Source organism: Lissotriton helveticus, chromosome 1_2 (assembly GCF_964261635.1).
Source record: "Lissotriton helveticus chromosome 1_2, aLisHel1.1, whole genome shotgun sequence".
NCBI classification, from domain to species: domain Eukaryota; kingdom Metazoa; phylum Chordata; class Amphibia; order Caudata; family Salamandridae; genus Lissotriton; species Lissotriton helveticus.
In genome coordinates this window covers 318,384,544-318,395,823 of record NC_136058.1, presented here as the reverse complement: position 1 = coordinate 318,395,823, position 11,280 = coordinate 318,384,544, and the positions used below count along the sequence as shown (strand labels likewise).

The 11,280-nt window shown below is 48.6% G+C and overlaps 5 non-coding genes across 5 annotated transcripts; 2 read left to right on the top strand and 3 right to left on the bottom strand.

Annotated features, from left to right (window-relative positions):
- Positions 1-5,351: 5,351 nt before the first annotated feature.
- On the bottom strand, positions 5,352-5,423 carry TRNAD-GUC (transfer RNA aspartic acid (anticodon GUC)). The gene has a single exon. It is a non-coding gene; the product is annotated as a tRNA-Asp (tRNA).
- Positions 5,424-5,931: 508 nt separating this feature from the next.
- TRNAY-GUA (transfer RNA tyrosine (anticodon GUA)) lies at positions 5,932-6,017 on the bottom strand. Its single transcript is given in 2 exon segments — positions 5,932-5,967; positions 5,981-6,017. It is a non-coding gene; the product is annotated as a tRNA-Tyr (tRNA).
- Positions 6,018-8,520: 2,503 nt separating this feature from the next.
- On the top strand, positions 8,521-8,592 carry TRNAE-UUC (transfer RNA glutamic acid (anticodon UUC)). Its single transcript has one exon. It is a non-coding gene; the product is annotated as a tRNA-Glu (tRNA).
- A 713-nt stretch (positions 8,593-9,305) lies between these two features.
- Positions 9,306-9,377, top strand: TRNAQ-CUG (transfer RNA glutamine (anticodon CUG)). Its single transcript has one exon. It is a non-coding gene; the product is annotated as a tRNA-Gln (tRNA).
- An 862-nt stretch (positions 9,378-10,239) lies between these two features.
- TRNAA-AGC (transfer RNA alanine (anticodon AGC)) lies at positions 10,240-10,312 on the bottom strand. Its single transcript has one exon. It is a non-coding gene; the product is annotated as a tRNA-Ala (tRNA).
- Positions 10,313-11,280: the final 968 nt, after the last annotated feature.

Genomic DNA, 11,280 nt, shown 5'->3' with positions numbered 1-11,280 from the left:
CTCGTTATTCAATTAAGTTTGCAACGCAAAAGGGCCAGATTGCTGCTTATTTGTATTCCGCCTGGCTGAACATTTTATAGCGCTAGTTGACAAAGTGCGCTTTTTAGTTGTGCTGCGCTGCCTGCTGGTCTCTTGGGTGTACGATTATTTTAATTGCTTTGCTCTGATTGATGTATGTGCCCGCCTTGGCTCGCTGCCATTTTGTGGAGATTGTTGTGCCTACCTGACCGGATATCCGACCCACACCCGCCTCCCAGCTGCCCCTCCCTCCCACTGACACAGTAAGGCCATCGTTCCCACGGCCTCGCTGTGACCGCCCTGATCCTCTCAGACGGGGCCGCTCCACACACTGCTCCCGACCCTGCCTGATTGCACGGTATCGTAGCGCTCCCAGCCTGACTGCATACCGCTACCCCGCCTTGCTGACTAACGCGCCTCGACATTATTTAATTAATTTATTATTTACTCGTTATTCAATTAAGTTCGCAACGCAAAAGGGCCAGATTGCTGCTTATTTGTATTCCGCCTGGCTGAACATTTTATAGCGCTAGTTGACAAAGTGCGCTTTTCAGTTGTGCTGCGCTGCCTGCTGGTCTCTTGGGTGTACGATTATTTTAATTGCTTTGCTCTGATTGATGTATGTGCCCGCCTTGGCTCGCTGCCATTTTGTGGAGATTGTTGTGCCTACCTGACCGGATATCCGACCCACACCCGCCTCCCAGCTGCCCCTCCCTCGCCCCTCCCCCCTCACTATCCACATATGACAGATACTCTTGCGCGCAGCGTTCACGCGCAGCGATCGCGCCCAATTCACGCCGAAGGTGCGCCAAAGGTAAGCCCGTCTACGCCCGTCCGTGCCTGGACCGTGCCCAGCGCCAGACCCCCTGGTCCCCGCCACTCCCAACCCTCTAGAGTCACATATGATGCCACTTTTCTCCTCGCCCTCAACCCCGGACGCACCCCACTATGCTGCGAAGCTACCCCAGGACGTACCCACGGCCCATTCACCTGCCTCTCCTGCAAGTTCAACTGCTTCAGGACCCTCACCAAATCCACTTCCTCCACACACAGCTCCGAACTCAACAGCCTGAAATGCATCCTACTGAACACCCGCTCAGTCCACAGACATGCAACAGAACTCTGGGACCTAATCGACACTGCGTCACCTGACGTCGCCTTCCTTACTGAAACATGGATGAACGCATCTTCTGCCCCCGACATAGCCATAGCTATACCGGACACTTACAAGATCATTCGAAAAGACCGCACCAATAAAAAAACTGGAGGAGGCATCGCCATCGTCCATAGAAACACCATCAAAATCACAACCAGCTCTGACGACTATCTTGCAACCGCCGAACATCTCCACTTTCAGATCCACACCGACCCCAGGACCACCCTTAGAGGCACCCTCATTTACAGGCCTCCAGGCACGAGATCTCAATTCAGCGACGACATCACAGACTTCGTCAGCCCGCACGCCCTCGCCTCCGAGAACTACATTCTTCTAGGAGACCTCAACTACCACCTTGAAAACATACTCGACAACAACACCACCACCCTTCTGGACAACCTGTCCAATCTCGGACTCAAACAACTTGTTGACACCCCCACTCACACAGCCGGACACACGCTCGACCCTATCTTCACCTCCAGCAAGCACATCTCCTTCGATCACACTACAGCTCTCCACTGGACGGATCACAGCTGTGTTCACTTCAGCTACAAAACCACCCTGACCCACAACTGTCCACAACCCATTCCCCGGAGAAAATGGAACAAAATCACCACCGACCAACTCCTCACATCACTCAACCAAAACCCTCCCACCCTAGCAATGGACCCTGACCAAGCGGTCACCAACTTCAGGCAATGGATTACCCACAGTGCGGACGAACTAGCACCCCTGAAAAAACACCAGTTGAAATCATCCAGCAAAAAGGCTCCCTGGGTCAGTGATGACCTTAAAAAATCCAAGAAGACATGCCGCACCCTGGAGAAGAATTGGAGAAAAGAACCAACCTCAGACAACATGGCCTCCCTCAAGACAGCCACCCGCAAACACCACCAACTGATTCGATCCGCCAAGAAATCAGCATTCAAGGACCGTCTCGACAACAATTCTCATAACAGCAAGGAACTCTTCAATATCGTCAAAGAATTCACCAACCCTTCCGCAGCATCCAACGACATCACTAACTCCCAAGACCTCTGCGATGCGCTATCCTCCTTCTTCTACAACAAAATTGCCGACATCCACAACAGCCTCAAGAATACTCCCAGTGACCAACCCGCCCCACCCCCTTCAGATCCCACCCCTCCAACTAACAACCTCAGCTCTTGGAACCCAATCACCATTGAAGACACCATTCGCCTCATGAACTCAATCCACTCTGGCTCGCCTTCTGACCCCTGTCCCCACTACATCTTCAACAAAGCTGACTCCATCATCGCTCCCCAACTCCGCAATGTCATCAACTGCTCTCTCAACTCTGCCACCTTTCCAGAAATCTGGAAACACGCCGAACTCAGCGCCCTTCTGAAAAAACCCACAGCAGACCCCTCAGAACTGAAAAACTACCGACCCATATCCCTCCTCCCTTTCCCGGCCAAAGTAATCGAGAAAGCCGTCAACAGCCAACTCGCCGCCTTCCTTGAATCCAACAACTCCCTGGATCCCTCACAGAACGGCTTTCGAGCCAAACACAGCACCGAAACCGCCCTCATTGCGGCGACCGATGACATCCGAGCACTCCTGGACAACGGAGAAACAGTGGCCCTCATTCTACTCGACCTCTCCGCCGCCTTCGACACTGTCTGTCACAGCACCCTCATAAAACGCCTCAACAACATCGGCATACAAGGAAAAGCCTTGGACTGGATCATCTCGTTCCTAGCTGGGAGAACCCAGAGAGTCAGACTCCCCCCATTCTACTCAGAGCCCACCGAAGTCATCTGCGGCGTACCTCATGGTTCCTCACTCAGTCCCACCCTCTTCAACGTCTACATGAGTCCTCTCGCCTCCATCGCACGTCAACACAACCTCAACATCATCTCCTACGCCGACGACACCCAGCTAATCCTTTCACTCACCAAAGACCCCAACACCGCCAAAACCAATCTTCACGAAGGTATGAAAGAAGTAGCCGAATGGATGAAACAGAGCCGCCTAAAACTCAGCTCAGACAAAACGGAGGTGCTCATCCTAGGATCCTCCCCCTCAGCTTGGGACGACTCATGGTGGCCTTCCGCTTTGGGATCAGCACCCACACCCACAGACCATGCACGTAACCTTGGCTTCATTCTAGACTCCTCTCTCTCAATGTCCAGACAAGTCAACGCCGTATCGTCCTCCTGCTTCAACGTCCTTCGCATTCTCAAAAAGATCTTCCGCTGGATCCCCCTGGAGACAAGAAAGACTGTCACCCATGCACTGGTCACGAGTCGACTAGACTATGGCAACACACTTTACGCCGGAATTACAACAAAATTGCAGAAAAAGCTCCAGCGTATCCAAAACGCGTCAGCGAGACTCATTTTAGACATCCCGCGCCAAGAGCACATCACCGGACACCTAAAAAATCTCCACTGGCTTCCCGTCAACAAGAGAATCACTTTCCGCCTTCTTACCCACGCACACAAGGCCCTTTATAATCTGGGACCCGAATGCCTCAACACCCGGCTGTCCTTCTACATTCCCACCCGCCAACTAAGATCATCCAATCAAGCCCTCGCCGCAGTCCCGCGCATCCGAAAAACCACCATGGGTGGCAGATCATTCTCCTTCCTGGCTGCCAAAACCTGGAACTCACTCCCCACCCACCTTCGCCTTACTTAGAACCACATCTCCTTCAGAAAAGAACTGAAAACCTGGCTATTCGACAAATAGTGAACCCCTCCCTCTAGCGCCTTGAGACCCTCTGGGTGAGTAGTGCTCTATATAAATGCCCGAACTTATTGTTAAATTATTCTTAGTATTTATTAAATAATGTTGCTCCGTTGGTGCATCACTTCATGGGCCAGCTATGGAAGGTACAGTTACGTTTCCTTCCAATTTAGTAGGGTAATTATAAAATTTGCATTATGATGATTTTATAACATATAATTTGGATGTATTCTTGTTTTATTGTTGCTTTTATGGTTGTGTTATGCAAACCGAATAAAGCTTTCTAAGAAGAAGAGTGGAAGGATGGATGTAAGGATGGATGAGTGAGTGAAAAGGAGGGTAGATGGACAAAAGGATGGATAGTTGAGTGAAGGGGTGAAAAGGTGGATGGATGAGAGAAAGGATGGATGGATGAGTGATAGGGTCAATGGATGGATTCATGAGTGGATGAGTAGATGGATGGGTGGATGGATGGATTGATGGCTAAGTGAAAGGGTCAATGGAGAGAGAAAGGGAGGATGGATGGATGACTGAAAAGGTGAATGAGTGGAAGGATGAATGACTGGGTGGATGAATGAGTAAGTAAAAGGATGGCTGATGGGTGAAAGGGTAAACGGCTGGATGGATGAGTGCACGGATGGTTGGTTGGAAGAGTGGATGGATGAGTGTACGGATGGATATTGTGAAGTGGTGGAAGGATGAGTGAAAGTGTGGATAGATGAATGAAATGATGGATGGAAGGAAGGATACATGATGGATAAGTTAGCAAATGGAAGAATATGTTTGGATATTGATGGGCTTACTTATATACTATTGCGCGACCTCCTCTGATGTGTCTGTAAAACGTTACTTTTGTCTCAAAGTTTTGTCCTGAATTTACACCCATGCCAGTTTGTCTCCCTACTGGACAGGGTTTTACTTACAATGCAGGGGCCTGTAGTCCTATCATGTCCCAATATAGAGGGTAAACACCGACCTGTGTTAGGTACTCATGCTGGACCTGGGAATATAAGATCTCTGAGGAGGGTGGAGGGGCGTGCACGTCCGCCCAGTGGCACTTTTACTTTCACAATGTGTCTGTAAGTTTTAAACTTTTACGCTTAAATAGATAAATGTGACACCTTCGTATAAAACAATTCCCCATTCAGATCCCGCCCCATCATTCTATTTGTTTAGCATGAAGAATACTCGTTAAAATGCATTTTCCATGTAGTTCTTTGATTTTAATATCATATATGTTTATATAAATAATAAGCCTCAATTACTTTTTACTTTTTCAATTACTTAAAAGAAAAGGCACAAATGCAATCCAAAAGGTAAAAGACTTCTAAATATTTTAACATGTAAAGGTGTGGCCATTAATAAAAAGAATCAGCAAATTGTAATATCAGTATAACTGTATAAATTGCATTTAAAAAAGGTTTTCTATCGTTAAAACGTTTGCTTAGTTTAAAAAAAAGTGAATCTCCCCGTCGGGGAATTGAACCCCGGTCTCCCGCGTGACAGGCGGGGATACTGACCACTATACTAACGAGGATTTGATGGGTGCACAGTCGCTAAGCAGCTCCTTGTCGCGGCTTCAACCCGCCCTGTCCCGCCTGTGACTGATGGGTCTCATTTCCAGCTCCTCGACACCAACGCAAGGGGCCACAGGTTCAACACACACACTCCCTCCCACAATACACACAAACACACTCCTCCCTCACACCTCACAGCAGCCCTCTCGCCTCCCAGCAGACGCTCTCAGCAGCATCCCCTGATGCCAGAGTCGCCACAACCAGCTCCCAGGGCTGCTCCAGACGGGGCCCGGCCTGGCTCTTCAGCCCAGGGGCCCCCGGCTCCGTCTGATGAGGGGGCATTGCAGCGGGGGCTGCACACAGGGAGGGCGGGAGACTCTCCCACAAGCCTCCCGCCCCAGCCGGAGGAGAGAGCTGTGCTGTAAAGGTGAAGAGAGGAGGCAGGAAAAGCCCAGGCATATGAGGGTCTGAGAAAGAGGCGCTTTCTATTGTGAAGCAGAGGGGAAAAAAGTGAAGAGTTTGCAAAAATCCTTCGAGCCGGATTTGAACCAGCGACCTAAGGATGAGAGTCACTCCACTACAGTCCTCCGCTCTACCAACTGAGCTATCGAAGGCTAGGCTGGTTACACATGACTAGGCGCTATATGGCATTAGAAGTGGTTCTGGACTGGGCACTATTCTGTGTCTTAACACTTGATAAAGCTGCAAACCCGACAAATATTTAACTAACAGGGAAACGTCTGAGTCTTGACTGATTTTCATGATATATTTACAATTATTATTTTGGGATCCAAAAGTTAATAATGGGGTTATGTTATATAGTTATATATATATATGTAGCGCTCAAACACCGTAGGTTTCCTGGTATATTTGTTTTTTATTTATTTAGGGTGTTTCGTGTTTACTGTTGGATACATTATTGCTGTAGATCCTGGGTAACATGTGTTATGGTCTTTTAAGAGTTATTTTTTTAGTTCGGATGTTCTTTGTAGCATTAAATACTTAAATGTGTTTTTGCGGTTCGTGCATTTTAATTATAAAAATGGTAATCACCATGGGATCCACAAGTTAATAATGTGGTTATGTTATCTAGTTATATATATGTTAAACTTCATCAGGTGTAACATTTTATGTTTTGCTCTGTGACACCAGGGGCTGGTTTTACTTAAAGTTCAGGGGCTGGTCCTTGTAATAGGATCTGTTTAAACACCAGAAGGTGACAAGAGGGCTGTCCCCTCTGACCTATCAGAGCTCTTATATGCTGTGGGTGTAACAAAGATGATAATAGGAGGAGACTGGGTTGAAATGCGGAGCCATTGTCAGCCCTTTGCCCCTCAGCAGCATCGCCTCAACGTCAGTCCCACCTCCTCTATAAAAGAGGCCTGCAGGAATCCAGTCTGAGGGGTCAGAGGGCAATCAGAGGTTACTGGGCCATAGTTGTATCAAGGAGGGGTGTTTACTTCTGGTGCCCCGGGGCCTCCGTACTCTGGGCCCCCAAACTAGGGACCAGGCCCCCCTTTTAACACCTGACTCAGAATAACAAGACAGAGCAGCTGAAAGCTTACTTGGGGACCCACATGTATGAAAGGAAGAAATGGGGGAAATAAACTGCACCCTGACCCTATTAGTGCACACTTTTTACATCCGGTGTAAACATAGATACATATTTTGATTTATAACTTGTTTACATTTGACATGAATAAATATGGAATCAGTTGTACTTTAGAATGTTTAACCTGCCCTCCCATGCTTCAGTCGTATCTTATCCTACCCGATTTAAAAAAAAAATAAGTTTTTCCATTCGGTTCTTTTAAATTGAAATGATGTCAGAAAGGAACAACACAGCAGAGAATGATTACAAATGTGTGTTTATTGCTTTTAACCTCAGGGGCCTTATTTATGAAGGCCTTGCGCCGCCGGTGCGCCACTTTTAAAATGGGAAAAAGTGACGCACTGCGGCGCAAGGCCTTCATAAATAAGGCCCCAGGGGCCTCATTTATGAAAAGTGACGCATCGCTGCGTGAAAACAGTGATGTGTCACTTTTCACTCCGCCCTCCTTGTGACACCAATGATACGTCATATTTAATGTATGACGCATCATGGCGCTCGGAGTTACAGATACGTCAGTATTTCTGACGTATCTGTAAGCGCAGAAGTGACGCATTGCTGGAGTGTGTCACAAAAGTGACGCAACTCCAGCAATGCGCCCTTTTCACATGGGGCAAGCTCCATGTGAAAGGGCCTGCATCAGTCTTACGCCTGCTGTGAGGCAGGCGCAAGATTTTGACGCAACGGCGTCCTAAAAGTGACGCAGTGAAATTTTATAGATTTCACTGCGTCACTTCTACGACCCTTCCTTGCGTCAATACGCCCCCCTTGCATACATTATACCTGGCGCAGGTATAATGTAGCGCAGGGGTTTACAAAGTGACGTATCTACCTAGATGCGTCACTTTGTAACTATGGTGCAACAAGGCACATTATTTACGCTGCTGGTGCGTCACAAAAAGTGACGCACCGGCGGTGTAAAAGTGACGCACGGCCTCATAAATGAGGCCCCAGATGTTTACTTTTGTAAACACACACCGCAGAGGCTCTTCCCTCCGCTCTCCCAGAATGCTGTGCGGGATTATTCGGGGTCTGCCCCTGTCAAGGCTGCTGATGCCCCATTGCTGCTCCAGGGCCCTGTGGGCTGTGAGTGCTGTGGCGGTGCTGCCCCCTGGCGGTCAACCTGAGCATCTGAAGATACCAAGGAAGCAGCTGGCCGGTCACTGGAGAGCGGTCTGTGGGGCCCTCAGCCTGGTGAGGAGACACAGGAGTGAAGTGTCCTGGGGAGAGGGGCGTGGCTTTGTCTGGCTCCTGGGGGGGGCAGTAAGAGTCAATGTGGGGGCTGCTGCTGTCCTCTGGTCCTGGGTCTGGGGAAGTTCCAGGGTTGTAAATAATGAGACATGAGCAGGTTGTGGCACAAATCCTGACCCCTCATTCCTTCGGGTTTGTCTGGAGTGGGGGGGGGGGGTCTGTGACCCATTGATGGTCAGACTATAAGAATGATAGTATAACTATAAATGTACCAGAGTGATGGGACAGAGACTGAGCCACAGGGGTTACTGACAGCCTCCCATATGGTCTAGCGGTTAGGATTCCTGGTTTTCACCCAGGCGGCCCGGGTTCGACTCCCGGTATGGGAAGTACAGCTTTTTGCTAATGCAACATTATAAAATGTATTTTATTCCATCCAAACTAAAATGGCTCTGAAAGTCCTAATAATCTCTCTTGCTTTCTATCAGTCTAAAGCCCTCTGTGGTTTACACCGACCCCTCAGCTCCTGTTCCCGCCCCAGCCCTTCCTGTTCAGCTGCTGTAGTATTAATGAACGCTACAGATCAATACTGTGAAGGGTTAATCGATGTTTGCCTTTTATCACACAACAAAGAGTACAGATTATATCAATAGCGCCTGGATTACAAGGCACCCGTTTCCTGGGCTCTCACCGTGTGAAATGCTCGTTTCTTTCCTGCTCCGCCCCTGCTGTGGAAGAGGCGCTTTCAGAGTCTGTGTTGTGACATTAATCTCGCGCTGTGTTGATTTATAGGAGATGAGCATTTAGGAAGTTTGTTTATTCTCTCCTCTGTGGGCAGCTCCCGTGTCCGCCGTTTCTCGGCCCTGCACTCCTTTAAGAGTACGTTAAAGCTCTGCCCTAAAAGGACAGTTTAACGCATCAAAGAGTCATTTCCATGTGTTGGTTAAAAACAAGTTGTGTGTGTCCTGTTTAAGGATTGAATAGTAAAATTGACTTTTTTATGTTGGATGTTTAAGCAGACACTATTGACCAATAGAAAGTGAGCAAGTGACTGACTCCGCATCCTTACATGATTGAGCGGTGACGCAAGCAGTGTCCAGGCGGTTCCATGGTGTAATGGTTAGGACTCTGGACTCTGAATCCAGCGATCCGAGTTCAAATCTCGGTGGGACCTAAGGATTTTCTTATTTGATTCCAATTATTCTGGGTCTTGAGCAGTGGAGCATTTGTATCCCTAACATACCCCCTCCCTTCCTGTTTTCATTCTCCTGGTCTCTGCTGATATCCATACATTATCTTTAGGCGGTGCTGGTGGCACGTGACGCTGCACACAGGTGTTTTATCATTCCTGTGCCTGTGTGGACACCTTTCTCCTGTGGATATCCATACATTATCTTTAGGTGGTGCTGGGCGGCACCTGACGCTGCACACAGGTGTTTTATCATTCCTGTGCCTGTGTGATCACCTTTCTCCTGTGGCTGCACAACAGTAACACACACAGTGTGGACCTGACTCCAGCGCCCTTCACACCGGATAACTTACAAGGAGACACACAGACGGGAAAGCAGTGTGGAAAAGAAAGGTTTTAATAAAGTGTGAACGGATACAAATGAAAAATGCTTTTTGTTTTATTTCTGCTCTTTATTGGTAACGGTTGATGACGGTTTCCTCGCTGCTGCACCTTCGGATTATTTGGAAGATAGTTCAGTTGGTGACAGCACAGGTCCCCCCCACCCCCTTCGGTTTTGTCTCCATGAGAAGCCCATACTAGTCCCCAATAAACTTTTTTCCTCTTTACACACTACGTTTAGCAAAACCAAATGAACCATTTTCCAAACACCGACGCTTGGTTTTGGCAAATTTAACAAATTGCAGGAGAAGTTTCTTATTTTAATAACAGCAACTAAATGAGCACTTAATCACATAACACCCTCTGAAAAACCAATAAACGCAATTAAATGAGTAAAAGTGCATTTAATCACATAACACTCTCTGAAAAACTAATAAATGCAATTAAATGAGTAAAAGGCATAGATTGGAGAATGCGGGCATCGATCCCGCTACCTCTCGCATGCTAAGCGAGCGCTCTACCATCTGAGCTAATTCCCCTCCACAGCATCGAGGGGCAGCGGGATTGATAACGCATTCTCCAGACCGGTCCATTTTCATCTTAAATCACATTTCTCTTCCTTAAATGAGCCTTTAGACAGAGGTTTGCTCTGTAAATGGAAATGTATATGGAAATGTACAGGAATTTATATAGCGCAAAATCACCGAGCGGTTTCTAAGCGCTTGCTTAGGGAACCCGTCCTGGTATTCCCCTGTGAGATAACCCCAGCAGGGTATCCGCAAGGTGAAAGCCAGGCATCCCACCGCGAAGGGCCGTTGTGGAGATTAAGCAAGCTATTGTCCAGAGTCGCAGAGTGTGAACCCGTGAATCGAGTAGGCACCGGAGCAAGAATTGTTGAGTCCATGGACATTTTAGGTCTCAAGACCCCGCCGAGCCGGGAATTGAATCCTGGTCCCGGGCTGACCTCCGCTTCCAGGTCTGCCTCCTCTAACCAGTGAGCCACACTTCTCCACACTCTGTGATCTCCAGTTGCTCAAACTGTTGCCATTGAAGCGTCTGACAGAGCTCGTGCATGTCGTGTGCTCGTGCATGTCGTGTGCTCGTGCATGTCGTGTGCTTGTGCATGTCATGTGCTCGTGCATGTCGTGTGCTCGTGCATGTCATGTGCTCGTGCATGTCGTGTGCTCGTGCATGTCTTGCCCTCGTGCATGTCGTGTGCTCGTGCATGTCGTGTGCTCGTGTGCATATCGTGTGCTCGTGCATGTCATGTGCTCGTGCATGTCATGTGCTCGTGCATGTCATGTGCTCGTGCATGTCATGCGCTCGTGCATGCCTTGTGCTCGTGCATGCCTTGTGCTCGTGCATGTCGTGTGCTCGTGCATGTCATGCGCTCGTGCATGTTGTGTGCTCGTGCATGTCTTGCGCTCGTGCATGTCGTGTGCTCGTGCATGTCATGTGCTCGTGTGCATGTCGTGTGCTCGTGCATGTCATGTGCTCGTGCATGTCA